This window comes from Halichoeres trimaculatus, unplaced genomic scaffold (genome assembly GCF_033239565.1).
Source record: "Halichoeres trimaculatus isolate MK-OKI-2021-1 unplaced genomic scaffold, fHalTri1.1 fHalTri1_scaffold_17, whole genome shotgun sequence".
In the NCBI taxonomy this organism is placed as follows: Eukaryota; Metazoa; Chordata; class Actinopteri; order Labriformes; family Labridae; genus Halichoeres; species Halichoeres trimaculatus.
Genome location: NW_027437195.1, coordinates 7895659 through 7923092, shown reverse-complemented (window position 1 = coordinate 7923092; position 27434 = coordinate 7895659). Strand labels below are relative to the sequence as shown.

The following is a 27434-nucleotide window of genomic DNA, read 5'->3' as shown; positions in this document are numbered from 1 at the left end:
GCACCCAAGACCCACCACAATGTCACATTGACCACCAGTCCTGCACCATCACCAAGAGGCCCTAATGGTACCCAGATGACCTCAGCAGCTGGATTGAGAAGTGGACACAGGAGTTCTGGCTGCTTTTTGTGTTTTTGTTTGTGTTTGTGAGTGTGTGTTACTGTGTGTTATCTGTGTTAGCTATGTGTCTTGAGGTTAGTGTGTCTTCAGAGTTCTGAGTGTGACTCTTGAATGAACTGGTTTCCTGATCCTTGTGTGTTGAGCTCTCAGTGAGTATTTCTGTTTAACCTCACAGACTGACTTCAGAACAGAAAATGAGTTTTAGAGCAGAGGAAGAGGGGGAACTAGAAGAGTCTCCTAGACCGTGTGACCGGTCCAAAGAGGAACCCCCATACCTCAGTAATGAACTTGGACCCTCAGACCCGAAGTAAGACACTGAAGCTGCTTTCACTCCTACACTCCTGATTGATTTTTTCAAGAGTCATCCAATTCTGACAATGTGGGAATGTGTGTTTACAGGGACAGAAAGAGGAGGCCTGTTTCAGCGGAGGAGCAGATGTCCTGCTGTGCTGTGTGTCAGTACGTCCTGAAGGACCTAGTCTCTCACAGCCATGGACACTGGTTCTGCAGACAGTGCCTCACCTCATACTGGGACGAGCCTGGTTCACCAGGAGATTGCTGTCCTAAGTGTGGAAAAAGACCTAGAACAAAAACTGAACGTCAGACCGGTCCTGGACAAAGTAAGCTTGTACACATCCTGTCTCACGACACCAAGATTTTTTAGGATCATCATCACATTTAGAAGCCAAGTGAAATTTATCTTGATTGTTTTTCTGCTCCAGCAGAAATCTCTGCTGTTTCTTCTATGATCTGTGTTTTCCTCAGAGAAAACTCAAAGCCAGAATTCATTGTTGAAGTGTTTTGGTTTAAACAGATTTCCCTCTCTCTTTATTCACTGTCTTCTCTGTTTCCTTTTAAGTTTAGTTTGCACAAATGGACACAGTGAGCTGTGAGGACTCTGTGCACATCTTTTCATCAGATTCAGATTCAGAATACTTATTGCACTTTGGGGAAAACTCGGTTTACAATGTTAAGTGCTCTCATATCTTAACACGTCAAACAAGACAAATTAACAACATTGCTTAGGCTAAGAGAGCAAAGAAGACAGCCCCAAGATAAAAATACAAGATAAGTTAAAGTCAGTAGTTAAGATAAGTTGAAATAAGGAGACAAGATGATTAGAATGTGCCATTCATAAAACAAGATAGGATAAATAGTGTAAGTCATAAAAACATTAGTTATGTTGCAGTTTGCAGATGGGCAGATATCCATTCTGCAGACCAATGGTCTAAGCTTGGGGCAAAGCCCCAGCTAGCTGCACTCCTCGTCCGTCAAAGTCATGTTTTGTCGTTGAGGGTAAACCTGGTCTGAATCCATCCCATAGACCCCTTCCACCTCAGGCCCTCCAATTGTCCAACAAGTTTTCCATCCTGGATGAGCAGGACTCTCCCCCTCTCACCGGCAGCCCCTCTCCCTCATCGCCTCTGGTGCGTGGTTCTACTGTGCCTCTATCTTCCCTCCCCACAGCAACGTTCAGGACGCCTGTCTCTCCTGCTGGTCGTCGCTCTCAAAGACTGGCCCCCTACTCAAGGATTGGCAGTGTTAAATTCACCCCTTGACCTCGAACCAGCTCTCAAGCAGGGAATCTCTCCACTGGGAAAGATGCTGCCCTCATGCTGAGGCAACCCCCAGCTTCAACCATCCACCCTGGGCCGTTGAATGTGGCTCACTCTTTGGACTTCGAGACGGTTCATTCTCCTCCTGTGGATCTTGTGACTGTCCGGCCAGTTGCCAAGTCTGTTCGGTCTCCTCCTGTTAGACCCCAGCCTACAGACCCCGGCCCTTTTCTCCCCCTCAACACTGATTATTGGTGATTCCATAATTCAGAATGTGCGTTATGTTAATGCCATCACTCACTGCTTTACTGGTGCCATAGTCTGTTAAATCCACAATAAGTACACTGGCTTCAGTGGTCTGTTTAGTTTCCCAATGCTGTGTGGTAAAACTGTTTCCATTTCAGGTCCGATTGCTGGCATCGGTAGCCCTTTTCGTTTCAGCAGACTCCTCAGCCTTCACGAATGGCTTCAGTCGGTTTGCAGATCCTACAATGTAGGTTTCAATCTGTTCAGGGAACGGGCGTCACTTTTCAGAATGGATGGTATTCACCCAAACAAACTGGGCTCAAAAATGCTAACCATTAAGATTTAGCATGCAGTACGGATGTCTCCTCAGGATTGACTGTTTACACGACACTCCCACTCCAGAGGACGTCCTTCCTCTTCTTCTTTGGTCTTTTCCCAGGTAATTGTCTGCACTGTCAAACCCGCCCCCCCCTGCTGTCCTCCGGGAATAGTTCATCCTCCGTCTTTTTTACTTATTGAGGCCCCGTTTACACGGAGACTCCCGCAACGATTCTTCCTTTGCGTTTTCAAAAGCCACCCGCGTTTACATGAGGACGGCGTGAAAACGATCCGCGTTCATACGACTCCGGGAGGAGAAGTCTCCTCTTCTGTTCTTTCTTTTTCTGCCGTTTTGTTGTGTGAGACGGTCGGCAATCCAACCATAACGCGCATTACCGCCAACTACTGGCTCAACTGGAAATGTGGCTGAGCGCGGAGCCTTCACCTAAAACTGCGAGTGTGCATGCGGTGATGTCAGCGTTTCACCCTGAGACGCTCCGCTCTGTGTTTACACGAAGCTGGATGGAGGAGCGGATTCAGATCTTTCCACTCTGGGGAGCGTTTTCAAAAGTTTGCGGTTTCACTGAAAACGCAACGTGGTCTCGTCTAAACGGAAGGCCAAAACGCAACGAAATGTTTGCGGAATCGACCGTTTTCGGCGTCGTGTAAACGGGGCCTGAGACATTGGTTACAGAAAGGCTTGCGGTTCGGCGCTCTGCTGTGCGCAGTGGCATTGACTCCCGTCACCTTCGCCCCTTGGCTCGGGCCGCGGCTGCAACCAACGGTGGGTCTGTGCTTCTCACAATGGCGCTGATAAAAGCCCATTCTATTTCTAATAAGTCTTTCATTTTAAATGACATGTTTACATCTAAATGCTTGGATTTCCTGTTCCTGACTGAGACCTGGCAGAGGAGCTTGGAGAACAGCTCTCTGATTGAAATGTGCCCATCGGACTGTACTTTTATCAGCACTCCCGGGTCCTTCCAGTCAAATCAAGAATTAGTTTCAAGGTTCTTGTCCTTGTGTACAGAGCTCTCTATGGTCAAGCCCCTGCTTATATTGCTGGCCTGCTCCACCCCTACCTCACCAGTAGGTCACTCAGGTCTTCTTACCAGGGCTTGCTGGTTGTCCCTCGAGCCCATCTAAAGACCAAAGGAGGCCGTGCCTTTGAAGTGGTAGCTCCCACTTTGTGGAAAAGTCTTTGCGTAAATATTCGTTCAGCTTCCTCTTTCACCACTTTTGAAAAATGTTTAAAAACACATATATTTAAGCAAGCCCTTGACTCTACCTCTGCTAGTTAATGGTTTTGGAAATTGTTTATTCTTGCTGTGTGACTACGTTTTTAATGTTTTCTTTGTGTGTGTGTGTGTTTGTTGTTATGACCTTCTTATTTTATATTTTTATTTTCTGTGAAGCACTTTGTGACTCCGTCCGGTGGAAGTTGCTATACTGAATAAGATTTACTTACCTACTTACTTACTTGTTAAAGCAAGGACAGCTGCTGGTACAAAGCTGTTTGTAGCAGCTGGTTTGCAAGTAAATTTATGAGCTCATGGAAATGATCACTTCATTTTTGTATTCTCTTTGTTGTTGTTTTTTTTTTTTCGTCACTTGTCTTTTTCAGAGCCAACTGGTCTGCAGGAGGTTTTAAATGAACACAAGGTCAGTCTGAGGAGGAGATGTGAACATGTGGCTGAGGGAAGTGATGAAACAGGAAGTAGAACCCTCCTCAACAGGATCTACACTGAGCTCTACATCACAGAGGGACCAAGTGAAGAGGTGAATACCCAACATGAGGTGAGACAGCTGGAGACAGCCTCTGAGAAGAAGATCCTCCAGGACACTCCCATCAAGGTCCAGGACACCTTTAAAGCCTTACCTGAGCAACAGAAAGTCATCAGAGTGGTTCTGACAAACGGCGTGGCTGGGATTGGAAAAACTTTCTCAGTGCAGAAGTTCACTCTGGACTGGGCAGAGGGCTCTGAAAACCAAGACCTCAGTCTGCTGCTTCTGCTTTCATTCAGGGAGCTGAACCTGATCAAAGACCAGCGCTATAGTCTCCTCAAGCTGATCCATGTTTTCCATCCAGCATTGGAGAATCTGAGAGCAGAGACGCTGGCTGTCTGTAAACTGTTGTTCATCTTTGATGGCCTGGATGAATGCAGACTGTCTCTGGATTTTAACAACACTCATTGTGTGTCTGACGTCACACAGGAGTGCTCTGTAAACCTGCTGTTAACTAACCTGATCCAGGGGAACCTGCTTCCCTCAGCTCTGGTCTGGATCACTTCTCGACCTGCAGCGGCCAATCAGATCCCTCCTTCATGTGTGGACAGGCTGACAGAAGTACGAGGCTTCACCGACGCCCAGAAGGAGGAGTACTTCAGGAGGAGGTTCAGGGATGAAGATGTGTCCAGCAGAATCATCTCACACATCAAGACTTCCAGGAGCCTCCACATCATGTGTCTGATCCCGGTCTTCTGCTGGATCACTGCTACAGTTCTGGAGCACATGATGAGCACAGAGCAGAGAGGAGAGCTGCCCAAGACCCTGACTGACCTGTACTCACACTTCCTGCTGGTTCAGACTCAGAGGAAGAAGAAGAAGTACGCTGAGGGTCATGAGACCAGTCCTCAGACCAGTCCTCAGGAGCTGATGGAGGCTGACGGAGAAGTTCTCCTGAAGCTGGGCAGGCTGGCATTTGAACAGCTGAAGGAAGGAAACATCATGTTCTACCAAGAAGACCTGGAGCGCTGTGGTCTGGACGTCACTGAGGCCTCAGTGTACTCAGGAGTTTGTACAGAGATCAAAAGAGAGAGTTTGATCTTCCAGAAAACCGTCTACTGCTTCGTTCATCTGAGCGTTCAGGAGTTTCTGGCTGCAGTCTACATGTTCCACTGTTTCACACACAAGAACACAGCAGTACTGGAGGACTTTCTGAAGGGACAACACAAAGTTTCAACTCTGGCAGACCTCCTGAATGGAGCTATGATGAAAGCTCTGAGAAGTAAAACTGGTCACCTGGACCTGTTTGTTCGCTTCCTTCATGGACTGTCCCTGGAGTCAAACCAGAGACTCTTGGGGGGTCTGCTGGGTCACACAGACAACAGTCCAGAGATGATCCAAAGAGTCACCAACAACCTGAAGAAGATGAACAGTCGTGGGGTCTCTCCTGACAGAAGCATCAACATCTTCCACTGTCTGACGGAGATGAAGGACCCCTCATTTCATCTGGAGATCCAAGAGTTCCTGGAGTCAGAGAACAGATCAGAGCAGGAACTCTCTGAGATCCAGTGCTCTGCTCTGGCCTACATGCTGCAGATGTCAGAGGAGGTTCTGGATGAGTTGGATCTGAAAAAGTACAACACGTCAGAAGAGGGACGGCTGAGACTGATTCCAGTTGTGAGGAACTGCAGGAAGGCTCAGTAAGTTTACCTGAGATCAGCATCATAAATCAGTTTGATATGATAGTCTTAGATCCACTTTTCTTATCATACATATTTACAGTATAAAGTGCCCTCTCTCATTTAAACAAACTTTATTACAGACTTTCAGCATGTGGACTCTCAGAGACTCACTTTGAAGTTGTGGCCTCTGCTCTGAAGTCCAACCCCTCCCATCTCAGAGAGCTGGACCTGAGTAAAAACTACAGCTTGAAGGATTCAGGAGTGGAGCTTCTATCAGCTGGTTTGGAGAGTCCACAATGCAGACTGGCGATTCTGAGGTCAGTTCACTGACTGAAGCTCTTTCTTTTGTTGTTCAGCTTTTATTCTATCTTTTTCTAAGCTTTCACTTTTTTGTTTTGTTTATTTCTGGAGATTTTCTGAACATGAAACAAAAAAAAACCTCTCAGGTAAATATTTATTTGACTGGGCAGGTTTTCAGGCTGCCTCAGACTCACGTTGAGTTCAGTCCCTCAGACTAGATGAGGTCAGAACTAACATCCACTTGACATAATTAACTCAGGCTGCAGAAGTTTCTTATAAGTTTCAAGTTTTGATTTTTTGCCTCTGCTGTTCCTGAAAAAAAAAGCTTCCATGTATCTTTGGCTCATATTTCCCCTCGATTCCTCTCCTCCTGACATGCTCTCAATCTTTGGATTTTGAGATGTTAAATCAGGCCTGTGGCTTACAGAGCTTGAGGAGCAACACAACACAACACAACACGACAACATAACACAACGCCACGCCACGCCACGCCACGCCACGCCACGCCACGCCACGCCACGCCACGCCACGCCACGCCACGCCACACCACAACACAACACAACACAACACAACACAACACAACACAATGCCATGCAACACAATGCAACGCAACTCAACGCAACACAAAGCAACTGTAAGCATCATGGACAGATACAGAGCTGGCGCGACAAAAAAATAATTTATTTTAGCTCAGGGTAAAGGGGCAGGAGAACAAAACAGAGCCCAGGTTCCTCCCAGACTTGGGGGAATGACCAGCCGAGGGCAGGGAGAGAGTCCTCCTGGGGAGACAGGAAGAGGAAAGCAGTTAGCTTTAGCCACTGGCTCAGGGTTTCCTTCTCTTTATCTCTTTCTGCTTCTCCTACTCTCTTCCCCTCTCTGTCTCCTCCTCTGCCTTTTTCTCTCCCTCTGCTCCATTGCCCCCTCTAATTTCTAATTTCCTTCAGCTGGGACCTCCCCAGCCTTGGGTAATCCTCACCGGGCAGGTACCTTTGATTAACCACCCTGCCCAGCTGGTGCCAGCTCCGCCTTGCTTTCTGGTGGCCCCCGCTGGTGGTGAAGCAACAGTGGTGGGGAGAGCCACCACATATCCCCTCTCCCAGCTCCGTGCTCTGGCAGGGAGCAGCTGCACTCCTGGACAAGGCGTCCGCTTTGCCATGGAGTCTTCCTGCTCTATGTACAACCTGAAAAACGTAGGCTTGCAACTCAAGGAACCAGCGAGTTACCTGGTCATGGTTCCCTTCGTTCGGTGCCATTCATTGCAGCAGTGCATGGTCAGTGACTAGTGTGAATTTTTCGACCCAATAGGTAATACCTAAACTTTGTAACTACCCATTTGATCGCCAAGCACTCTTTCTCCATGATGGCATACTCTTGCTCATGCTTCTGCAGCGTGCAGCTGATGTAGGTGATTGTGTGTTCCTCCCTGTTGATCTCCTGTGACAGAACCACCCCCAAGCCGGACTCTGGTGCATCGGTCAGCAAGATGAATGGCCTGTTGAAGTCCAGGGCAACCAGGACAGGTCCTGCACAGAGGGCCTGCCGCAGGGACTGGAATGCCTGGTCAACTTCAGGGGTCCACCTCACGTGATGGGGCTGCTGCTTCTGTGTCAGAGCATGGAGCATGTAGCCAGGCCCGCATAATATGGCACGAACTGCCTGTAATACCACACCAGGCCCAGAAAGTTTCGTGTTTCGTTGAACCGCTCGACAAGGCCGTCTGTCTGGGGGTGGTAGACTGAGGTGAGTGGCTCCCTCACTCTCAATTGTGTGCACCGGTTCTGCGGGACCTTTGACATAAAAGCTGTCCCCTGGTCAGTCAAGATCTCCTTGGCAATCCCGACCTTGGAAAATAGCAGGAGCAGTTCCTTTGCAATGGCCTTGGTCGAGGCCGTGCGAAGGGAGACAGCCTCTGGGAACCGGGTGGCATATTCGACCCTGACCAGAATGAAGCAGTGCCCTCGGCTTGACTTTGGCAGGGGTCCTACAATATCTTTCACCAGCTGCTGGAAGGGTACTTCAATGATGGGGAGCGGAACCAGGGGCTTCTGACATTCTGTTTTGGAGCTATAAGTTGGCACTCTCCACAGTGGCGACAGTACTCCCACACCGCTCCTCATATGCCCGGCCAAAAAAACCTTGCACTCAGCCTCCCCAGGGTTTTATCCATTCCTAGATGGGCCCCTAACATGTGGGTGTGAGCCAGGTACAGGACCTTGGGGACATAGGCTCGAGGTACAAGCAGTTGGTTCACACATGCTCCCTTTTCTTTAATGACACAGTATCACAGGCCATTTTGAATAGAAAAATGGGGATATGAAACTACGCTCACCCCTGGCTGTAGTTTCCCTTCAACGACCTGGACATCTCTTGATGCTTGGGCCAGTTTTGGGTCCTCTCTCTGGCTGGCAGGGCATCTTCGTACTCTGAGGTCTCTTATTCCTCTGGACCAGTTTCTGCGGTGAGGCTGGCACATGCCGGCTGGGGGCCCTTTCTCTTTAGGGTTCTCCTCTGAGGGGCTTTAGCACCCCGCCTTCAATACTTCACAAAGAGAGGGCAGTCTCTACCTATCAGGACCGGCACTGGCAGGTTCTCTGCCCTTAATAGGGTGGGCCCCTGGGGGGGGTCTGTATGTCCACTAAGGTGGTGGGAAAAGGTCGGAAGTTGCCGTGCACACGGGACACCTGGACAGTGTCCAGGTCTGACTCCTCAGCATACTCCGGCCTCACCGGGCTCACCAGGCTTGCAGAATCTAGCAGGGCCTCTGTGTCTTTTCCCCGGACCGGGGATGCGGTGGGGCACCACCTCTTCGTGGGCCCAACAGGACTTGACCCACAGGCAGGGTGAGCTGGTGTCTGAGGCAACAGTGGGCATGGAGGCGTCTCTTTCAGGGCACTCTTGGGCCAGATGTCCCTCCAATCCACAGGTGTAACACTGTCAACCGCCAGAGCTAACTGGGGGGGGTCACCTCTGTGGGAGGGCCGGCTTATCTTCTTGGGTTGGCGGGGCAAGGATTCTGTCTTGGCGCCCCCACCTGGGCCTTTTTTCACCTGTTGCCCCGGCTGGGGTAGATTGCATCATCTGCTGGGCAACCTGATGGTTCTCCAGTAACGCAATCAGGATTTCAACATTATTAGGGGAGGTCTGGGCAGCATACCTTTAAGCGTCGTCAGGCAGCCTGGATGCACCTGTCCAGGACCACTCCTTCCAGCAGTGGTGGCCCATTCCCTTCAGCCAGCCAGTTCCTTGTGAGGCACATGAGCTCAGCTACCTAGGGCCGTGCCAACTGGGTGGGGTCATAGTGCCAGGGGCGGGGCATGGGCCCGGGCAGGCAAACTGAAACCATACCAGGTCAAGATGGCAGCCTTCAATGTGGGGAAATCGGCCGCATGCACCGCCATTGGCTCCTGCCAGTCCTTCTGGGCTTCCCCAGTGAGAAATGGGGCCAGGATTGCTTCACAGTCTGCAGCTCTCCAGCCTTCCCACGAGGCTGTCCTCTGAAAGACCTCCAGGAGGGCTCCAACATCATCTTCAGGCATTAGCTTGGTTAACACATCTCTGGGCGCTCTGGGCCTCTCTGCCACCTGTGATGATTGCCAAGCCAACCATGCTAGTGCTGCCTGTAGATCAGCCTGGCTCTTTAGCAGTACTGCGAGGGCCTCCTCCATTTTGTGTTTTCTCTCCTCTGGTTTACTATGAACAGATCAAACTTGCCCCCTTTTATTTCTAATCTCCCACAGCTGGGGCCTCTCCAGCCTTAGGTGATCTCACTGGGCAGGTACCTTTGATAAACCACCCTGCCCAGCTGGTGACAGCTCCGCCCTGCTCTCTGGTGGCCTCTGCTGGTGGCAACAGTGGTGGGGAGAGCCACCACACAACCAAACGCAACATAACTCAATGCAACACAATAACGCAACGCAATACAACAACGCAATGCAACACAGCATAGCATAACGAAACACAACACTGCACAACAAAACAAAACACAACAACACATATAACACAACACAATGCAGTCACTCACTTATCTGACTGATTTCTTATTATTCATACTTATTTGTTTATTCATTTAGATTGAAAGACTGCAGTCTGACAGAGATTGGATGTGCTTCTCTGGCCTCTTCTCTGAAGTCCAACCCCTCCCATCTGAGAGAGCTGGACCTGAGTGTGAACAACAACTTTCAGGATTCTGGAGTGGAGCTGCTTTGTGGTTTTCTGGAGGATCCACTCTGCAGACTGGAGACTCTGAGGTCAGTTCACTAACTCTCTGTTATTAATGTTGCTCTAGCATGTTTAAAAATGGAAGTTTAATATTTTTACATTTATGCAACTGAGTTTAAGACTTAATAATTACTATCAATGGACACTTAATAAATACAAACCATGAACAAATATCTGCTCCACGAGTCTCCGTAAAGTTAATAGCTTTATAAACCACAACAAAGGTTTATAATTAATTTGGTCATCATTAAAAAAAACTTTATGAAGTGTATGGAATGTTATATGCAAGCACCGATAAATTGTTAACATAACTTCAATTTTAGCATTAAAAATCGTTGGCAAATGTTTTCAACTTTCATTTTTTTGTTAGCAGTCAATAAATATGGTTGCTGTGTTTTAAAAACTGAGACAGAGATAATTTTTTTTTTGGAACTCTTCAACCTTGATTGAGGCCCTAGTTCCAGCTGAAGAAAAACAGCCCCAAAGCGTTGTGACGCTTAGCCTTGATATTGATGTACTGTGACGTTACAAAAGGCACTAGTTTGTACCACCATTCTGTTTTGGCTTGTGTTATGTATTAACTTGTGTTATTTATTAACACACGTTTTGTTATGGTCGAAAGTTCAACCTTGATTTTATCAGACCTACACACATTTTGCCAAATTTGGCTGGATTGGATGTTTCTCTTCGTAAGAAAAGGCTTCCTTCCATCTTGCCACCCTACTCCATAACCAGGACCTATAAAGAATCCAGGAATGTCTGGAAAACCTGGCTAGAAGAGCTGAAGACCTTTTTTGGGGTTAATCAGCGGAATTTTAAATGATGGCAGGTGTGGACTGTCTGCTACATGAGTGTGAACACCTGAAAATCAAAAATAACGTAAAAAAAAAAAAATTCATTGTTTTTCATTAGCTGTATAGGTTATAGGTCATCTGAAAGGTGGAACCAGTTCTGAAATGGTTTATCTTGGTCTTACTAGTCTAACTTTCTATTGCTGACTATATAGGTGTACCATTGCTGACAAAGTTTCTCTCATGGTTGGTTCAGCGAATATTCAGACAACACTAGGTCAACCTTTTTTCGTGTTTTCTTTAAAGGAAGCATTTGTGATTCCAGGACCCACCATAAATGTGATTATTCCATTCTTAACACTATAAATGTTTAATCACATTTCAATCATGACTGTCAGTCCTCGACTGCCGCAGTATTCAAAAAGTCAGCCAAACTTAGAAAAATCTGTTCTTAAGCCGATTTCCTCCCACAGAACCTGATAAACAACATAGAAAATATGAACACATTTCAGTCACAGACTCATCTCTGGGAGAATGTAACAAGACACTGTTACATCAAATGTTGTATTTTCAGTTTTTAACCTGAGTTACTTTGGTTCCTGTTATTTGGACTCTCTTATCATGACTTAAACTCTAAATAGACTATAAACTCTGAATGATTTCTTAACTTATTGTACATCTTTTTTTTATTATTTAGATTAAGTTTCTGCAGATTGTTTGAGAGAGGCTGTGCTTCTCTGGCCTCTGCTCTGAAGTCCAACCCCTCCCGTCTAAGAAACCTGGAACTCCGGGGAAACAAGCTGCAGGATTCGGGAGTGAAGCTGCTGTGTGGTTTTCTGGAGAGTCCACTCTGCAGACTGGAGGCTCTGAGGTTGATTTGACAGTTTGATGCATGAAATTTGAAAGCCTGTGTCACAGTTTTTACATTGAGTGGTTTGATTTTTTTTAGTGCATAGAAAGAAAATTTCATTTTTTAGAAAGTTACAGACGTATCCGCTCAAGAGGACTATATATGCCTAAGCATAAATAAAAACCAGTATGAATGTAATGTCAATGTCAGGTGATTTATTCTGATTTCTTTTTTCAAGGCAAAAATAAGAAAAATATTTTTGCCTTGAAAAAAGAACATTTCACACATTTTAAATATGTGTTGGGAATAAACTTGGTCTTGCATGATGTCTACTTCATTGGACATGTAGTTGTTCATAATTTACAGCTTATTAGAAACAAAATGTTCCATGTTAAAAGAATAAAACCTTTACTTAGATTTTACTGTATATCATCAGTTTTATTTTATTATTACTATTATGTATTGTTCACCTCTGGGGTTCTCTTGGATTAGAATCTGGTGGCCATTTTGAAGTCAAATAATATTTACTTGCAGTTACAATGACTGACCACTCATTGAGTTGAGCAGCAGAGAGGACTACAGAGGTTGTTAAGCAGCTGTATGAAGTTTCATACTTTTTCTTTTTCAACTGTGAATAGATTATGAACACTGAGTGATTTCTGGATTTACATCATTTATTTTTTTATTCAGATTGAGGGACTGCAGTTTGACAGAGATTGGCTGTGCTTCTCTGGCCTCTGCTCTGAAGTCCAACCCCTCCTATCTGAGAGAGCTGGACCTGAGTGTGAACAACAACCTTCAGGATTCTGGAGTGATGCAACTGTGTGGTTTTCTGGAGAGTCCACTCTGCAGACTGGAGACTCTGAGGTCAGTTATTTGACTATCTGTTATTACTGTTGCTCTAACATGTTTAAAGTGGAAGTTAACTTTGTTTAATACACTTTTTTATATTTATGAAGTATAGTTACATTTTTTTCTTTGATTCACATTTTGATGTTTAATGTCTTGACTGTAAATTGCGGTCAGAGAAGACTGACTCTTAGTGATTTTGAAAAATACCCACTCTTTGTGGATAAATTTAAATGAATGAGTAAAATGAGTTTTCATAAATAGTCACATCTGGATCGAGAGGGTCATCTGAACTCATTCTATTTGTCTGTCAATGCTTTTCTTTGTAATGTCGAGTTACACATTTAAAACATGAACACATCTGGTTGGATAATCAATTAATTTTTATCTTCATCATTTATTTTTTTATTCAGATTGAGGTGGTGCAGTTTGTCAGAGATTAGCTGTGCTTCTCTGGCCTCTGCCTTGGAGGCCAACCCCTTGCATCTGAAAGAGCTGGACCTGAGAGAAAATGAGCTGCAGGTTTCAGGAAAGAAACTTCTGTCTGATCTTGTGGAGAGTCCTCTCTACAGCCTGTAGACTCTGAGGTCAGTTCAGTGTTGTCGGTTCTTACTACTTTCTGCTGAAATGTAATAATCACATTCAGCATCATAGCAAAGACAGTTTTCCTCCTGTTAGCCTCCAGAAACAACAATGGGCAGCAGGAAGCTTGTTGTGCTGGTGTCTCACTTCTCTGGCCTCATCTTTGCTCTGTTTTTTCAATTAATGCTAAACTGACTGGACTCCTCACTATGGTTGGAGTTGGTCCTTTATAGTCTGTGATCAGATGCTGAACTTGAACTTCTCTCAGTAGAAAATACGTCACAATGGTTTGGTCCATTATTTCTCCAGTGGGTAGTCTAAACTCTGATTTATGACCTCTGCTCTGTGTCTCCTTCTCAGGAATCACAGCAGGAGGTGACGGTCAGTGCTGCAGTCTGAACTGATCTGAGATCAGCTCCACTCTCAGACACAGTGTCAAGTCGGGGATCATTCTTTTTTTTTTTTCAGGACTAGACATTAATTAACTGTTGACAATCATAGAAATGGAGTTGGTCATGTTAAAAAAATGGTTTGATACGAAAGAGTTGTGATTAAATGAAAAGAAAACATGGTGTTTTTTGGTGTTGGCACTAACTGTCAAATAATATTCATACTAAATAGAATTGAAATTGAAAGAGTATGTGAGACTAAATTTGTGGGAGTAATTTTTGATCATAAACTTAGTTTGATGCCACATATAGAAAATATAAACCTTGAAGTATCTGATTCTATTGGTATTATTCACAAAACAAGCAATATGTTGAACAAGAAAAGTCTGTGTGTATTGTATTTCTCACTTGTTATGTCAAATATAGACCTGATCAAAATCGTAACACCAGTTGAAAAATTGCTGGAATTTACCTTTTGCACATTTGGCCCTTAATGAGGTTTTAAGTAAAGCTACAATATGCAAAAGCAAGAAAGGGGAGTGTGACAAAAAGCACTGTGAAAAAGTAATTTATGGAAAACAACAAGTAAACTGCTGTAGGCTGTTAATCAGTTGATAAAAAAGTTTAAGACCATCGCTCAAAAATGACGAAAAACTCTCTAAACCAGAGCAAAAGTTTTTCTCAGTGGGACTCAGTAATGAGTAGCTCCACTGTTCTTTTTAATCACTTCAAAAATTCTTTGGGCATGCTTGACGTGAATGTTTCCAGGAAGCTTTTGTGAACATTGCTCCAAGTGGTGAAGATGGCTTCAGGAAGGGCATCAACTGTCTGGAACTGATGGCCATTTTTATAAACTTCCCTTGTCATCCATCCCCCAAATGTTCTCTATTGGATTTAAATCAGGGGAACATGCGGGATGGTCCAGAAGAGTGAAGTTATTCTCCCTGAAGAAGTCTTTGTCAAGCCAGCATTGTGACCTGCAGCGTTGTCCTGTTGAAAAAACAGCTGTTCTCACACAGACCAGGGCCCTCAGTCATGAAGGGTGCCAGCTGCAACATCTGCAAGTAACCAGCCGCCGTTTGACGCCCCTGCACCACCTAAAGCTCTGGTTCATTCCACTGAATGAAAAAGCCCCAGATCATGATGGACCCCCTCCACTGTGCCGGGTAGAAAACATCTCAGGTCGGATCTCCTTGTCATACCAGTAACATTGAAGCCATCTGGACCGTCAAGGTGACATTTTTTCTCAACAGAGAATAAAACTTTTTTTCACCTTTTAATGTCCCATGTTTGATGCTCCCTGGCAAAGTCCAAAAGGACAGTTTTGTGGCGTTGAAGGAGATGAGGTCTTTGAATTTGTTGTTCATTTTTGAAACCCTTTTCCCGCAGATGGCGTCTGATGGTTATTGCACTGCAGTTGGCACCAGTAGGGGCCTTAATTTGGGTCAAGGACCGCCCTGTGTCTTGATGGACAGCCAATTGGATCCTCAGGCTCAGCGCGGCTCAGGCTCAGGTGTGATTTTTTTGCGTCTACCACTTGACGTTTTTGTTCCATAATGCTCAGGATCTTTCAGAAGATGTAGAATAACTGTCTTACTGTGTCTGCTGCAACAGGTCTTGCTCATGCAGCTTAACAATCAGACCATGTTCAAGAAGAGACAGCTTCTTAGCTTTAGCCATCAGGAGGGCATGACCGTATGAATGCCTGACAGAAAATGAATATGTAGAGAGGATTTTGGCTTTAATAGCCTGTGGTCTCTGGAACTTTTGATCAGGTGATAAACAACCTGTTTCACTTTTTTTTTTATTACAAATCAATGATGTTTTTTGTCACACCCCCCCCCCCCCCTTCTTGCTTTTACATATTGTAGCTCTACTTAAAACCTCATTAAGGTCCAAATGTGCAGAATGCATATTCTAGCAATTTTTCAACTGGTCTTAAGATTTTGATCAGGTCTGTATATTATATCAAGTTGAGTTTTTAGAGAATACATACAAAACATATATAAACCCTATAATTAAATTCCTGAAAAGAGTTATTAGAATAATGAATAAAGCTTCCTATAGTGAAGCCACTAGGAATTATTTATAGAGTCTCACACCTTAAAATTCTTAGATATTGTATACTTAGAAACATTAAAAATACTATTTTGAGCAAAGAGTAAAAGTCTTACCACCTGTATTTATATGGTTTTTAAATGAGGAGGAAAAGGAATAATCTAAGTGGGTTTGGTCTCTTTAGTGTGAGAACTAATGTTAAATACAGATGTGTTTCATTTTGGGGGTTTATTACTTTTGATAGGAACGAGTGGTGTAACGGCACTACTCCTCTTGGATTAGTAGTTAAACTAGAGTTACAAATGAAGTTTGTGTGAAATTGAACGGTGGCCATATGAGCAACTACTCCCCATCTCTCCCGGGTCAGGGCTGATGGAACTGTCACAGTAAAATTGGTTGCCTTATATAAATCTGTGCCCCACTGACAACACTACACTCCCTCCCACTGTAAATGCCCCTTTTAAAGGATAATTTCGGTTTATATAGCTTTTACACGTTTATAGAATGAAGTAGAACAAAATACTCACCCAGAAGGCTTTCCTGATCCAAGCAGTGCTTTGGGAGATATTTAGATCCAAAATCGTGCAGCGGACGTCCGTATAATGGGATCCATTGGGGCATAGACAGCGCCGCTCCTAAAACTGCATTAATCGTCCAAAAACTTGTGTTTTCACCAATATTCCATCATGGTCTGCTCCAAGGTAGTGCTCTGCTGCAGTCTATGTCACTCCAGACAGCGCTGTGTGGCTGTAATGACCTCTGAACTGACAAAGACTTTGTTTACCCTCAAAGAAAGGAGTCAGCGCTCCAGAAAGTAGTGTGCATGCGTGGTCGGCTCTCCGCATGCACAGTACTCTCTGCGGACGTTATATATACGGACGTTCGCTGCACGATTTTGGATGTAAATATCTCCCGAAGCACTGCTTGGATCAGGAAAGCCTTCTGGGTGAGTATTTTGTTCTACTTTATTCTATAAACGTGTAAAAGCTATATAAACCGAAATTATCCTTTAAAAGGGGCATTTACAGTGGGAGGGAGTGTAGTGTTGTCAGTGGGGCACAGATTTATATAAGGCAACCAATTTTACTGTGACAGTTCCATCAGCCCTGACCCGGGAGAGATGGGGAGTAGTTGCTCATATGGCCACCGTTCAATTTCACACAAACTTCATTTGTAACTCTAGTTTAACTACTAATCCAAGAGGAGTAGTGCCGTTACCCCACTCGTTCCTACCAAAAGTAATAAACCCCCAAAATGAAACACATCTAAACATAAACAATGTAAAAGCTGTAGGAACCGAACTTATCCTTTAAAAGGGGCACTTACAGTGGGAGCGAGTGCAGTGTTGTCAGTGGGGCACAGATTTATATAAGGCAACCAATTTTACTGTGACAGTTCATATGCATATTATTTGGATTTTGTAGAGCAGAAGGAGAAGAGCGTGACCGTAAAATGCAAGTTATGCCCAGGAAATAAGAGGCTGAATACTGCGTGGAACACAACCGCGAATCTCTTGAAGCATATAAAGATGTATCAGGGGGATAAAGTAGTGTAACGAGTAGTGTAACTTTGTTACTATTTCCATGGAGTAATCAAGTAGTGTAAGGCACTACTTTTTTCAATAGTAACGAGTAACGGGTAACTCTTGACTTTTCTGAGTAACGGACCCCAACTCTGAGGACCAGTAAGATCAAGTAAGCTAAAAATACATAAATGAATAAATAATTAAAATTAATAAATAAGATACATTACTAAATTAATAAAACAGAGGAGACAGCCATAAAACAAAATATAGATAATAAGAGAGACAGAGCAGTAACACAATTAGCTTAGAAGTCTTCAACAAAAGATTAAAAGAATGACAAAAGATGAGGCAAAGATAAACAATCTGAATAAAAATAAAAGAAAGACTGAAAAGACTAAAAAGACTAAAAATACTAATTACAATAGAAATGATTAAATTTTAATGATTATTATACAGAGTAAATCTTGTAATGTTCTATGTTGTGTTTTTTTTTTTGTTTTTTTTTTTTTTTTTTTTCTGTTATTTGTGACACTGATGTTCTGGGTTATTTTATGGATTGTATAGGAAAAGCAAAAAAACCCTCTGCCTGAGGCTACTCATTTTTCAGTTACAGAGGGGTTATTTTGTTTGTTTGTTTGTTTTTGTTTTTGTTTTTTTAAGGGGGGCTGGGGGTGGGCGTGAGAAAATGTTATGTTTAAGCATGTATGAAGTTTTTTTTTTCGTGTTTTTGTGTGTGTGTGTGTGTGTGTGTGTGTGTGTGTGTGTGTGTTTATACATTATCATCCATTTAACTTCTTTGTAAACTGATACACACAAAGGGTAATTCATATTCTGCCCTGGAGATTTTAACCTAAATAAAATACTTTTTCATTCATTCATTCAGTCAGTCATCCCTGTGTGTGTGTGTGTGTGTGTGTGTGTGTGTGTGTGTGTGTGTGTGTGTGTGTGTGTGTGTGTGTGTGTTCCAAGTTCAGCATTATCAAAACTTGTACAATGAAAACTTGTTTGTGTAGATCAGAAGAACCCAAAATCCTGAAATTAATGATTTATGTCATTCATCCTTTTAGTGAAATTTCAGCATTTTGGTGTTAAGGCTGATAAATGTTGGGTTGTGTCTCCTGAAGAATCAATAGTTCTTGCAAAACTTTAGACAGACTCAGAACAGTGCGGATTGTGGGGTGATTGTATGAGGGACTGAAGAAAAAACCAAGGTATGGAAGCTTCTTGTTTATGTCTTAAATTTTGAGGTATTGTTCAAAATTTGGGGGAACATATGGCTCCTGATATAGTCTGTAGATATCATCATCATCATTCAACTTTCTGGCATGATCTGGTGTTGAAGTCAAGGGCGTAGGTTTGCATAGGGACGGTAGGGACATAACACTACCAACTTTTCAGGGGGCACAAATTGTCACCACTAACCTTTAAGCAACTTTTTGCATTATATAACGACTTCAGTTATATAGGGAATTTAGATTGTCTTCCCACATGTTGTAAGGATAGAATCTACCCTATCGTTATTAAGTGAATTACTTTCATAAAGTTCAGACATAAATTTACCCCTTTTCACTCGTTGAATGTGCCGGTCCAATTTTTTTTTCCTCAAACGCACGTTAGATTGGCTAATGACACACACACACACACACACACACACACACACACACGCACACGCACACTCACTCAGCCCCAACAGAAATACGTGTCGACAACATGCCGCCTCCTTCGAAGAGGAGGGATCTTAGAAGTTTTTTTCGGCCAGCAGCAGCCACTGTAAGTAATGTAAAAGACGTCAGTGTTGTGGAGGTGGGGAACACGTACCACTAAATTTGATACTGAAAGTCCGACCTGCATCATCGTTAGCATACTGCGCATGCGCAGTGCTTTCTAGAGAGCTGACTCCTTTCTTTGAGGGCAAAAGTCTTTGTCAGTTCAGAGGTCACAGCGCTGTCTGGAGTGACACAGACTTCAGCAGATCATTGATATCAACCCGGAGCGGACTATGATGGAATATTGGTGAAAAACACAAGTTTTTGGATGATTAATGCAGTTTTAGGAGCGGTGCTGTCTTTGAGTTTGGCTGTGCTTGTGGACAAAAGCAGTAGTGTTTTACCTGAAGGAAGGCTCCATTTTTATTTATTTTTGTTATTCTCTGACTAAGACGTTTTTTCAGTTATATTTAATTTATTTATAAGACAGACAATGTTGAGTGGTCTTAAGACAAATGTTTATTTTTTGCATTTAGTAACAAGTTTGTATTGTGTATGTTACTATGATTTTAAGTTATGTTCAAATATTGCAATTTAAATTTGCCAATAAAATCCAGACATTTATTCTGGAAGTTTTCAAAATGTTTCTCTAGTAGTTTTTGAAAATAAAGGTTTGAATCGAATGGTGTATAACGTGAACCAATACACATGACAGTTAGTATAAGTCAATACAGATTTATTTTGCATCGATCATTTAGCCTGTCTATCCATTAGGTTCATATTAGTGAGAAATGTAGCCCTGACCCCCGTCCACCCTATCTGTTTGGTCTTATTAATGTCCAGTCCCCAGCAAAAAGTGTACATGCAGGGTATGCTGTTATATTGTCCCTACCAATGTTGAGACCAAACCTACGTCCTTGGTTGAAGTGAACTAAAAATCACAAAAATTGGAAATATTGAAGACTTGCAATTTATATGACAATTTGAGACAGTTTGTAACAATTGTGGAGGACGTCTGTGTTTTATTCTCGTGTGAATACCTGTAATATACACAGGTCCTCTCATAATACTTATCCAGTCTGAATGGACATCTCTGTAGTTTCAGGTGGTAATATTTTTTAGATGGTCTCTGCAGCTTTTCTGATTATCTTCTGCTTGAAAGGCAGCATTGGGCATTTCAAACAAAGACACAATAGACACGCGACAGAAGGAGACTCACTATGTACCACTATGTCAGTATAAAAAGGCTATAAAGAGTCTGACTTATGGATGTAAATATAACAATGAAAAAGACGCATATCCCTGGTTTGATGTCTCTCACAGGGTACTTGATAAAAACAAATAAAACAGCATACAACCAAATATTTAGACAGCTCCATAACCCAAGGGGTCTAAAAACATGGAGTAAATATAATGATATTCTAGTTATTATAATGCTGATAGTGTAATTATACCTCAGTTTTTTCATGTAAAATGAACAGAGGTATTTCTGGTATGTACGTGTTGTTGATCATGTACGCAGTAAACATAGAGGAAGTGTGCTTCATTGTATCAAGCTCTGAATCAAAGTCTTGTTTTTTCAACTCTAGAAAATGTTGTTTCAAACTTCAAAATAAAACTGCCTCAAAATGTCTTTCTGTCACTCCAAAAAGAACAAAACCCATTTGATGACAGATTTGTGCTCAAAAACAGATTCAGAAGAACTCAGGAAATGTAGCGAAGGCTAAAATTTCACTGGAGAAGGACTGTAGCTCTAAAACTGTCCCTGTTTAATCTGATCTAGGTTGGAGTTTGGTGCTAACTGAGTGATGTGTAACATCTCTGGTCAGAAATGAATATTTACTGTTTCAGAAACAGACTATTGTTTTTATTCATAAGTATTTTTTCTCAAAGAGATGTTCAAGAGTAGAGCTTATTAACCCCCCACCCCCCAACACACACACACATGTAGACCACATACGGAGACAGCCTATCGCAGAGACAAGGCCAGGGATTTCCTATGAATAGAGAAGGTTAAAGTAACACTGATTAAAGGCTGAAACAGACACGCCAGTCAAGGGTGCTCACCGTCTAACATTCTTATGAGAAAAGCTGGCTGAGTTTGGCCACCAACTTTACTGTTTGGTCACACAAGGATAAGCTCATGAATTTTTACTAAAACTTGAGAAACTTGGGGATACTCAGGCAAAATTAACTTAATTTACTTTTCTTGGAAAATAATTATAAAACCCTCCTGGTTTCCACCTTTCTGTCATTGATCCTATTATTTATATCCCCCTTCTGATGAAGTGGAACAGATTTTAATGTAAAAATGGCTTTGTGTAGGAGACCATAAAATCATGGAGTAGATTTCTATTGATATGGGTAGTCTTCACTATAAAAATGGAACAAATATGATAGTGAAGCAGTGGAAAGAACACTGGAGCAGATATGAAGAGGTTTTTTTTTCCAAAATGCTATGAGTGCCATTTTTTTTTTTTACACGAGTTCATCATGCCATTTTGCTGTGTACTGAACCTATACACTGCTCCATCATTCTTTTATGTTAATTCGCTTATTTTCCTTGTTTAAAATGTTCTATAAGATGCAGTTTTTCTCAAAACAAGCACCTAACCCGGTCCTGAAAATAATTAAAATGGATTTATAGTGTTTTGAAAAAAAAAGAACTCTTCATATGCACTCTTACTTTTGATGGCAAATGTGGGGGGGTTGAAACTGCTTATTTTTCAAGGTGAGGGGGGCATGACCCCCCCCTGATTGTATTGTGGCGACGCTCATGGATGAGCAGGAGGTTTTAAATGAACACAAGGTCAGTCTGAGGAGGAGATATGAACGTGTGACTGAGGGAAGTGATGAAACAGGAAGTAGAACCCTCCTCAACAGGATCTACACTGAGCTCTACATCACAGAGGGACCAAGTGAAGAGGTGAATACCCAACATGAGGTGAGACAGCTGGAGCCAACCTCTGAGAAGAAGATCCTCCAGGACACTCCCATCAAGGTCCAGGACACCTTTAAAGCCTTACCTGAGCAACAGAAAGTCATCAGAGTGGTTCTGACAAATGGCGTGGCTGGGATTGGAAAAACTTTCTCAGTGCAGAAGTTCACTCTGGACTGGGCAGAGGGCTCTGAAAACCAAGACCTCAGTCTGCTGCTTCTGCTTTCATTCAGGGAGCTGAACCTGATCAAAGACCAGCGCTACAGTCTCCTCAAGCTGATCCATGTTTTCCATCCAACATTAGAGAAGCTGAGAGCAGAGACGCTGGCTGACTGTAAACTGTTGTTCATCTTTGACGGCCTGGACGAAAGCAGACTGTCTCTGGATTTTAACAACACTCATCGTGTGTCTGATGTCACACAGGAGTGCTCTGTAAACCTGCTGTTAACTAACCTCATCCAGGGGAACCTGCTTCCCTCAGCTCTGGTCTGGATCACTTCTCGACCTGCAGCGGCCAATCAGATCCCTCCTTCATGTGTGGACAGGCTGACAGAAGTATGAGGCTTCACTGACGCCCAGAAAGAGGAGTACTTCAGGAGGAGGTTCAGGGATGAAGATGTGTCCAGCAGAATCATCTCACACATCAAGACTTCCAGGAGCCTCCACATCATGTGTCTGATCCCGGTCTTCTGCTGGATCACTGCTACAGTTCTGGAGCACATGATGAGCACAGAGCAGAGAGGAGAGCTGCCCAAGACCCTGACTGACCTGTACTCACACTTCCTGCTGGTTCAGACTCAGAGGAAGAAGAAGAAGTACGCTGAGGGTCATGAGACCAGTCCTCAGACCAGTCCTCAGGAGCTGATGGAGGCTGACGGAGAAGTTCTCCTGAAGCTGGTCAGGCTGGCATTTGAACAGCTGAAGGAAGGAAACATCATGTTCTACCAAGAAGACCTGGAGCGCTGTGGTCTGGACGTCACTGAGGCCTCGGTGTACTCAGGAGTTTGTACAGAGATCTTCAAAAGAGAGAGTTTGATCTTCCAGAAAACCGTCTACTGCTTCGTTCATCTGAGCGTTCAGGAGTTTCTGGCTGCAGTCTACATGTTCCACTGTTTCACACACAAGAACACAGCAGTACTGGAGGACTTTCTGAAGAGACAAGACTGGGGAGATGAACAGGAAGACAAAGATGAAGATGATGAGGATGATGATGAGGATGACAACAATTATGACTCTTGTTATGGGCTGTGTGTGTGTGGTGTTGCTCTCTCCTTCCCCCCTCCCCTCTCTGTTTCTCCTCTGCAGGTCTGTGCACAGCCTTGCTAATTACAACTTGACTCACCTGTGTAAAACAGGTGGCAGGGAGCAGAAAGGCTGTGAGCAGCAGGAGAGAGGGGGAGCTTCATTCTGCTGTGTGCTGTGGACCAGGCTGGACGTGCAGCCTGGACTCTTGCCGTCCTGATCAGTTTGTCCTCGTGTAGCTTTGTGTAGCTTGAAATTGCAAGTGTTTGCTGTCAGCGGGTTTTCTTTTTGTGTGTTAACAATAAACCCCTGTTTTTTCATCCTGACAACTGCTCCTGGTCTCCGCTCTTATTCCCTGGTTAAACACCCATCTATTGTCGTTCCCTGCATCCCCTAGTCAACAGGGAACGTAACAACTCTTGTTTGCTTGTCTTCTTGTATAAAGCCATGAAAAAGTCCCTGAGAAGTAAAACTGGTCACCTGGACCTGTTTGTTCGCTTCCTTCATGGACTGTCTCTGGAGTCAAACCAGAGACTCTTGGGGGGTCTGCTGGGTCACACAGACAACAGTCCAGAGATGATCCAAAGAGCTATCAACAACCTGAAGAAGATGAACAGTCGTGGGGTCTCTCCTGACAGAAGCATCAACATCTTCCACTGTCTGACGGAGATGAAGGACCCCTCAGTCCATCAGGAGATCCAAGAGTTCCTGGAGTCAGAGAACAGATCAGAGCAGGAACTCTCTGAGATCCAGTGCTCTGCTCTGGCCTACATGCTGCAGATGTCAGAGGAGGTTCTGGATGAGTTGGATCTGAATAAGTACACACGTCAGAAGAGGGACGACAGAGACTGATTCCAGTTGTGAGGAACTGTAGGAAGGCTCAGTAAGTTTACCTGAGATCAACATCATAAATCAGTTTGATATGATAGTTTAGATCTGAGTCTTAGATCCACTGTTCTTATCATACATATTTTCAGTACTAAGTGTCCTCTCTCATTTAAACAAACTTTATTACAGACTTTCAGCATGTGGACTCTCAGAGACTCACTTTGAAGTTGTGGCCTCTGCTCTGAAGTCCAACCCCTCCCATCTCAGAGAGCTGGACCTGAGTAAAAACTACAGCTTGAAGGATTCAGGAGTGGAGCTTCTATCAGCCGGTTTGGAGAGTCCACAATGTAGACTGGAGACTCTGAGGTCAGTTCACTGACTGAAGCTCTTTCTTTTGTTGTTCAGCTTTTGTTTAAGTCTTTTTCTGAGCTTTCACTTTTTTTGTTTTGTTTTGTTCATTTCTGAAGCTAACATTTTCCAGCATTGCTGTATTCTTGTTAGACTGGGCAGGTTTTCAGGCTGCCTCAGACTCACGTTGGGTTCCGTCCCTCAGGGTAGATTAAGTCAGAACCAACATCCACCTGACATAATGAAGTCAGGCTGCTGAAGTTTCTTACAAGTTTCAAGTTTTGATTTTCTGCCTACACTGTTACTTTGAAAAAAAAGCTTCCACCTGTCTTTAGCTCATAAAGATGATGAGATATTAAATCAGGCCTGTGGCTGACAGAGCTTGAGGAGCAACACAACACAACACAACGCAACACGCCAAGCAACAGCACGGTACGCCACGCAACGCCTCGCAACGCAACGCCTCGCAACGCAACGCATCGCAACGCAACGCATCGCAACGCAACGCATCGCAACGCATCGCAACGCAACGCAACGCCTCGCAACGCAACGCCTCGCAACGCAACGCAACGCATCGCAACGCAACGCATCGCCACGCAACGCCACGCAACGCCACGCAACGCCACGCAACGCCACGCCACGCAACGCAACGCCACGCAACGCAACGCCACGCAACGCAACGCAACGCAACGCAACGCAACGCAACGCCACGCAACGCAACGCCACGCAACGCAACGCAACGCCACGCCACGCAACGCCACGCCACGCAACGCCACGCCACGCAACGCAACGCCACGCGACGCAACGCCACGCAACGCCACGCAACGCCACGCAACGCAATGCAACGCAACGCAACGCCACGCAACCCAACGCAAGGCCACGCAACGCAATGCCACGCAACGCAACGCCAAGCCACGCCACGCAACGCCATGCAACGCAACGCAACGCCACGCAACCCAACGCCACGCAACGCAACGCCACGCAACACAACGCAACACCATGCAACGCAACGCCACGCAACGCAACTCCACGCAACGCAACGCCACGCAACGCAACGCAACGCCACTCAACGCAACGCCACGCAACGCAATGCCACGCAATGCAACGCCACGCCATGCAACGCAAGGCCATGCAACGCAACGCCACGCAACGCCACGCAACGCAATGCCACGCAACGCAACGCAACACCACGCCACGCCACGCAACGCCACGCAACGCCATGCAACGCCACGCAACGCAACGCCACGCAACGCAATGCCACGCAACGCAACGCAACACAACGCCACGCAACACAACGCCACACAACGCAACGCCACGCAACGCAACGCCACGCAACGCAACGCCACGCAACGCAACGCCACGCAACGCAACGCAACGCAACGCCACGCAACGCAACGCCACGCAACGCAACGCCACGCAACGCAACGCCACGCAACGCAATGCCACGCAACGCAATGCCACGCAACGCAACGCCAAGCAACGCAACGCAACGCCACGCCATGCAACGCAACGCCATGCAATGCAACGCCACGCAACGCCACGCAACGCCACGCAACGCCACGCAACGCCACGCAACGCAATGCCAAGCAACGCAACGCAACACCACGCCACGCCACGCAACGCCACGCAACGCAACGCCACGCAACGCAACGCCACGCAACGCCATGCAACGCAACGCCACGCAATGCAACGCAACGCAACGCAACGCCACGCAACGCAACGCCACGCAACGCAACGCCACGCAACGCAACTTCACGCAACGCAACTTCACGCAACGCAACGCCACGCAACGCAACGCCACGCAACGCCACGCAACGCAACGCAACGCCACGCAACGCAACGCCACGCAACGCAACGCCACGCAACGCAACGCCACGCAACGCAACGCCACGCCACGCAACGCAACGCCACGCAACGCAACGCAACGCCACGCAACGCAACGCCACGCAACGCCACGCAACGCAATGCCACGCAACGCAACGCAACACCACGCCACGCAACGCCACGCAACGCCACGCAACGCCACGCAACGCAACGCAACGCCACGCAACGCAACGCCACGCAACGCAACGCCACGCAACGCAACGCCACGCAACGCAACGCCACGCAACGCCACGCAACGCAACGCAACGCAACGCAACGCAACGCCACGCCACGCCACGCCACGCCACGCAACCCCACGCCACGCCACGCCACACCACGCAACACATTTAATTAATCTAATTAACACATTAAAATGATAGCCCTAATAATTACTGGTGTTATTTGTAAAAGTTAAAATGAAGTGTTTAAAAAAACAGCAGAAAAAAATAGCTCAGGACATTATTATTAATTTTCTTTTATTTCCAGATTTCAGTGACTTTTAGGATGCGGTCACATTGGCCCTCAAAAAACGTACCGTGCCTAAGCAAGATTGCCCACCTGCAGCGCCGATCCCCAGCTGGAGAGTACGGCCGGCGGTCACACTTCCCCAATATGAACCACACTTAAGCAGGTATCAGACACGCGCACAGCCCGCCATCGTGAAGCATTTGTTTACGTGAAGCGCCATCTCATCAGAGTCAGCACAATGAGACACAGAGAGCACTGCTACAACTTTAGAGACTTTTGGACTTATATTAAGTTGTTTTAGCCCGACACAGCCCTCTAACACTCCCGCTTTGTTTAAAACGATTGTCGAGAGATGTGCTTGCGGTGATTATCTAAAAGGATCGCACGTGCTGTCCGCGTGCTTGTGCTCGTGCATGAAGTAAACCGTGCCGAAGCCCACCTCTTCGAAGCGTGCCGAAGCACGGAAGAGAATTGTGCTTGTGGTACAGTTGCGGTCACACTGGCCATTCAAAACGTGCTGTACGGCTGAAGCATGCTTAGGCACGGCACGATTGGCCAGTGTGACCGCGTCCTTCATCCAAAACACAGAAATATGTTTCTCTCTCCTCTCCTCTCCTGTCCAAAATGGTAGGGTGCAGAGAACTCTGAGAAAGAAGAGTTTGGATTAAAGCTCTTCATGGTGCTGGATGGTTTCTGGTTTTTATGACAGGTGGTCTAACCCAGAGGTTCCCAAACTTTACTATACCAAGCCCCCACAAACAGCATTTGCCTCTGGCCTGGGACCCCCTTTGGAAACCAACAGATAACGTTTCAATGTATGTGAAGAAATGTC

General features: G+C 45.2%; 1 pseudogene; it reads left to right on the top strand.

Annotated features, from left to right (window-relative positions):
* The first annotated feature begins 402 nt into the window (after positions 1 to 402).
* Positions 403 to 27408, top strand: LOC141806755 (uncharacterized; annotated as a pseudogene).
* Positions 27409 to 27434: the final 26 nt, after the last annotated feature.